Raw genomic sequence first — 6,209 nt, 5'->3', positions numbered from 1 at the left:
TTGGGGTTTTTTTGAGCCTTCAAGGTTCACCCTGGGCACAGTTCCAAACTTTTCTCTGCTAGGAATGGAAATATTTTTTTAAATGAATTCTGAGCTCTTCGTGTCAGAGTGTAAGGCCAGGAGGGACCACCAAATCATCCGGTCTGACCTGCATATCACAGCCTACTACCTACCAGTCCTGGAGTTGGGGCTTTAAGTGAAGCATACATCACAAGAGCTGGCAACATGGGTTTATCTTCGTTTCCTGTTACCAAAGACTGCTATGTGGGCCACATCCACACAGAGCTGTTTTCACATCCATATGGTACAACCATCTCAAGTATTTTCGAAGGTTTGTAAATATCGACATTCGTCTGCAGGTCAGTGTTGCTGCAGCAGCTGGGTTGAACTGGAGGTGGGGGGCATGAAATATAGGGTAAGAGATCTGGATGAAACTGGAAGGAACTAAAATGATTGCGTGCGTGGATGGGGGCTAGGAGACCTGGAGAGACACAGAGTCTGGGCACATAGATGGTGGTATGGAGCATTCTTCAATGTGAACAAAAGCTTCCTACATCCTGGCACCACCATCCCTCCTGGGGATCACAGCTAAGTTAACCCGTAGATATAAACTTTTGGCACTTAATAAAAAACCCAGAAATTTCCAAACATAAATCTGAGTTTTGCATTATGTTTCTGTGGAATCCAGCTGCCACCACCCTCCTCTCTGTTTTTTCTTTACAAATTTCCTAACCCTCCCTCCCCCCCATCATTTTAGGAACTTTTTGAACATTGGAAGAGTGAAGAGATTCAGCCAGGTCCTAATGGGAATACAATCCTCCACCATTTACTTTTATCCCATTCTGTTTGCATTGTACATATAACCTTAACTTTGCCCCATCTTGCACGAAAATATAAGTAGAGGTCAAAAGAAATGACTAGGAACAGCGAGTGTCCCATTCAAAGCACACGCTTCCACTGTATGTGCTACAACTTCATACTGGACCAACACCATGTAACCAATGCGTATAGAACGCTGACACAACTTAATGTTCCCAGGGAACGTATTCCTCTGGAAATCCTTACTTACACCTAGGGGCAGGTTTTCAAAAGTTCTTACCTGACAGCTAAGGCTGGATTTCAAAAAAGCTCCTCTCTCATTTAGGCACTAAATGAAATGGCTAGATTTTAAAAAATGCATAATTCCCCTCGGAGCGGCTGGATGCTAACCGCTATTGAAAATTCATCCATTTCTTTTTAGGTGCCTAAATGGGAGCTGCTGAGCACAGAGCTCTTGAAAATCTGGGCCTCGATAAATCCCCAAAAAAGGAAATTTCTGTCTATATCCAACTGCATATTTCCATGACAGAATGAAACAAAGGAGCAGAGATGTAGGAGTCATTGGGGTGGGACGATCAGGATTAATGAAGGTTTATTTAGCTGTGAAGATTAGAGTTTATTCTTGCTCAGTTCTACACTTGTAAAAATGACCCAAATATTTAAAAGTTGTAGATTTTTTGTTCAATAATTTTTTGTGGGGGGAGGGGATGTGGGTGTTAATAAGACTATAATGAAACATACTTTCAGACTTTAAACATCTTTTGTTTTGTTTGGGAAGACATTACTTTGCAGTGTGTAAAATATATCTCGATGCAGAATCAACAGTACTGATGCACAATGCTTAAATTCATCATGCAGGATTTGAGGGCAAAAGAATCTGTACTTTTTTAAAAATGAAAATTTGCTGCCAACAGTTAATTTTCAGAGTTACCGTTGTTTCTGTTTGGTGACATTTCTGAAGTGCCCCAGCAGAGGGCATCATTGTCCATTTGAAGCTTAGGGAACATTTTAAGACTTGCAAGTGGGTTTTGTTTTGTTTTTCTTTCTTGTTATGAAACTGAACAGCCCCTGCAATTTGACTACAAGGCCCTGATCCTGCAAAGACTTAAGCACATGTTGTTTATTTGTGCACCTTTTCTAATGACTTCCTATGACTTTAACCCCATTTGTTGTTATTTCCCCACTTTTGGTTGTATTATTGAGACCAGAGCCCTCTGGGCTACCTCCGCTTAGCGAAGGGCAGAGTAGAACCCAATATTGGTTTCAAAATCACTGTTATTAACTAGAACACAGCTGCAGCATAGTAAGCTCTATCTTTAGGGACTCCTGGCTAGCAAGGGAATATGAAGGGCCAGATTTTCAAAAGAGTTCCCATTAGACACCCGAATGGAGTGGCTAGATTTTCAAAAAGGGCTCAGTACCCAGGAACTCCCACGGGGGGCTGAGCTTTTTTGGAAATCTGGACTTTGCTGTTAACCATCTGTTTAACAAACCATTTCAGGCTTCTGCCGCCATTTCTGTATGAGAACTTGATAAATAGCACCTAGCAATGGAAACAGTCCCACAGCTCGATTTAATGCGGAGCTGGACCAGTGAATGATTCATAAACTAAAATGGCAGCCTTTTTCTGCTGGATGCTTCATCTGGTAGTGGAAAAGCAAGACATGTGTGATCTAACCTGTGCTAGAGCTGGCCCAGGCCTGCACTACACCTTCCCTCACTGGTACCACAAGTATCACCCCACTCAGGTTTTCTGAGCACAGCCATAGGCCAATGAGCACATGTAGCAGCAACAGGCACTTCAGTGCGATCAAAGGGTTGTAGCTAGAATTGTGTGGTAGGAGGGAAAGCCAGCCTCGCTTTCAGCCGTTGGAAAGGATCCCGTCACGACAGCATGCTACGGTTCAGGATTACAGCAGGACCAGGGATCTTAGCAGGGAGCTCTGCCATTTCTTTGGGCAGACTTCCCCTGTTGAGGAACAACAGACTGGCACCTTTAGAGGGTGAGCTCTTTGGGGGCAGGGACCAGCGCACTGGGGCCCTGACCTGGCCTCGCGGCACTTCCGGGCTAGAAAGATGAAGTAATACTACTCCAGGATTAGCTGCTTTGGTGCAGAAAAGCACGTACACATTTTCTCCCATGCCTCTGCTATGCCAGTCACTGCGCAAGGTTAGACTGAAATGTAATTGTGACTAAACTATGGAGGTGCCCCTTGTATTAACTAGAGGGTTATAAGGTGGGGAGAAAGGAGAGAGCTCCACAGGTTCATTAATTTATAAAGCTGAGTTGCAAAACTTTCATAAATCATCACCTGGTTCACTGCTTATATGATAGCCCCCTCCCACTCCATCGCTGTCCTTATTAAGGCCCCTGAGCTTGTAAATATTTACATGTGCTCAGCACGACTTCCATGGGACCACTTGCATTGTGTAAAATCAGCCAGGTGCACAAGCCTTTGGGACTACACATGGGCCAGATTATGGCCCAGTTAAGGTGGCTACACAAGAAAGTACGGCGGTCCTTTGTGCAAGCGACCCACATCAGGGTAGCAGCGCCAGGAGGATGGCAGGCTCTATAGGGCTGCTACCACTGTACCTGTAGATGGGACTGGGCAGGGCTTTGCAGGTCCTTCCATTGCACGTGGAACAGAGCAAAACTAGGAGACACCCAGAGTCATTATCTGCTTCCCAGGCTACTCCTGGGGCAGCCCAACCGTTCATTGCCCCTGGCTGGGACGCCTGGGCCCTGACGGAGCTCTGTATGTACAATGCCCGGCACATCGGCGCCCTGGTTCTGGCTGGGGCTCTAAGCACAACTACAATGTTAATAACAACGCATGCTAGCACCCAGGAGCAAATACAACCACAGCAGCGACTTTAAGAGCACCATGTTAGAGTAAAAACAGCTGCTTGCTCTCCCCGCTCGCCCATTTTGTGGTGCACTGATTAACCCAAACGGACCTGATTGGAAACAGATTCTTTAAGATTTAAATGCTGGGTTACAACTGTAAACCACTGAGCTTCAGAGAATTTCAGCTCCTTTGCAGTTGTTTAATCCCAGCTGTTTTATCTCCTTAAATCTCAACATCTGTATGCTGCCCCATTCACTGCTTGTGTGGCCGGGTGGAGCACAGGCACGGCATGCTGGATTTGGGCCTGTTACTGTTCAGTCATTCGCTGTCACCTAGTTGGCACTATAAATGTGCATGGCACTTTGCAGGCAGGAAGACCTGGTCCCTGCCCCGAAGAGGCAAAGCCTGGACAAGTGCTGCTAGACAATGGGAGGGCCTGGCTTTCAGGGATACGAGGGTGTGGCTGTCTGGGTTTGTCCTATGTGGCTCGTGATGATTCTGGCTCTATTTTTAATTGCTAGTTTTGTTTGGAGACTCACATGATGTTTAGGCTCACGAGGGGGATTTGGACGAGAAACTAGAAGGGGAAGTTGTTGTGGGGCGGGGAGGGGACACAAATTCTTGAGGTTGGGGGCAGAGAAGAGGAAGGGAGGGAAAGGGCGGCCGCAAGAGCGGAGGCATGACAGACGAGGCGGCCAATGAAATGTGCAGAGGACCTTGGGAGGCGGGAGCGGGGTGCCAGAAGCAGACACCATTGGCCAGGATGAGAAAAGCCCTAAACTGTTTATGGCTGCTACTACCCAACTCCCGCAATGTTTGATGTTTTGCCGAACGCTCGTTTCTCCCCCTCCCCAGCCTCCTCTTGTAAATCGACGCTGACAGAACTGGGCACAGTATTCTAGTAGCGGTCACGCCAGTGCCAAACACAGAGGTGAAATACGCTCACTACGCTGATTCGAGATTCCCCTGTGTACAACATTGTGACAAACATAAGAGAGACAAGCAGCTCCAAGCTACTGCTGGTAAAACGCTCAGCTCCACAAACAAGATGATCTTGCAGACGTATTGTGGGCATTGCTGCCCTGAATTTCAGCAGGGCCGAGTACCCATAGCCCTCATTAGTGTCGGTGGGTGATGTGGAAAACATTGTGTGTCCCTTTCAATAGCCCAAAATCAGGCCCTCTGTGATTTTGTGGAAGAAATAGGTGTATGGATTCTGCAAAAGCAACATTTATGGGACTACGTGATGACTTGGCTGTTCCCCCAGCCCCAGCCAGCACAGCACAGATAATCTCCTCCAGGGTGGGACTAGGAGGAGCAACATTTGTAAAATCTGGGGCACGACTGGATGTTGCTGAGCTAAAACAAGATGACTGTGCCCTAACTGAGCCCTTTAGAGCTGTGACTGCGACGGTGCCAAGTAGGGCGATCTCTATGGTCTTCATGGGAGCCAGGAGCCGGGCACAACAGCCACGCACCCAGGTCCCCTCCTTGCTGCCTCTCTTCAGACACGCAGAGGAGGCATTGGCAAGTGGTCTGATGGGTCAGCTCCAACCCTGCTCTAACCCCATGGTCTTCTAGGCTTACTGTTCATGCCAGGGATGAATCTGGCACTTCATGTATTCCAGATGTTCTCAAACTGGGGGTTGGGACCCCTCAGGGGGTCGTGAGGTTATTATGTGGGAGGGTCACGAACTGTCAGCCTCCAGCCCAAACCCCGCTTTGCCTCCAGCATTGAAATGGTGTTAAATATATAAAAAAGTGTTTTTAATTTATAAGGGGGGGGTCACACTCAAAGGCTTTCTCTGTGAAAGGGGTCACCAGTACAAAAGTTTGAGAATCACTGGTTTATTCATTCCTCTCTAAATGGTTGATCTTGCCCAGTGATTGGACTTTCTCCCACATTTTGGCATCTGAGAGTCCATTGATATCAGAGGCTCAACTGGAAGCCTAAGAGAAATTCTGCAAAAGGTAAGCTGAAGTGTTTGTCCTGCTGAAAAGGAAGAGTTGTTTCCTTCTCCAGGAAATAGACACTGTGATTAGAAAGGAGAGATGGTCCAGTGGTCTGACATCGACCTGGCAGCCAGGGTTTACTGTGCTGTAACCGCAGGTCTGACGTGGACTCCAGCAGTGGGTTTGAGCAAGCCCCTGAAACTTTCTGTCCTGTCTCTCAAGGGTGCTGGGAGGGCTACTGCTAATGTAAGTCTGTAGTGTACTCCAATGGTTTCGGTGCTAATACAGTTTCCTACCATGAGAGTGAGCACATGGCAGACACATTCCTTGTTGTAATAACAGCTGTATATCATTTTATCAGAACGCCCCTCTTTGTTCAGAAATCCATCACATATTGCATTGATACACCCAGTACTAAAGGTGCCAATACAGAATATGCAAGTGCCTACAAATGACTACAGTGCCACAAGATGCACTCCAAGAGCATTTAATACAATCGGTGGTTTTACTAATACATACAAAAGTTGATCATAGGTTTTTTTAAGTGTTTGGATTAGTGCTTTTCTGTTAGGTTTTCTTGTTCCC

Source organism: Caretta caretta, chromosome 3 (genome assembly GCF_965140235.1).
Source record: "Caretta caretta isolate rCarCar2 chromosome 3, rCarCar1.hap1, whole genome shotgun sequence".
NCBI classification, from domain to species: Eukaryota; Metazoa; Chordata; order Testudines; family Cheloniidae; genus Caretta; species Caretta caretta.
Note: the sequence above shows the minus strand (reverse complement) of the source record.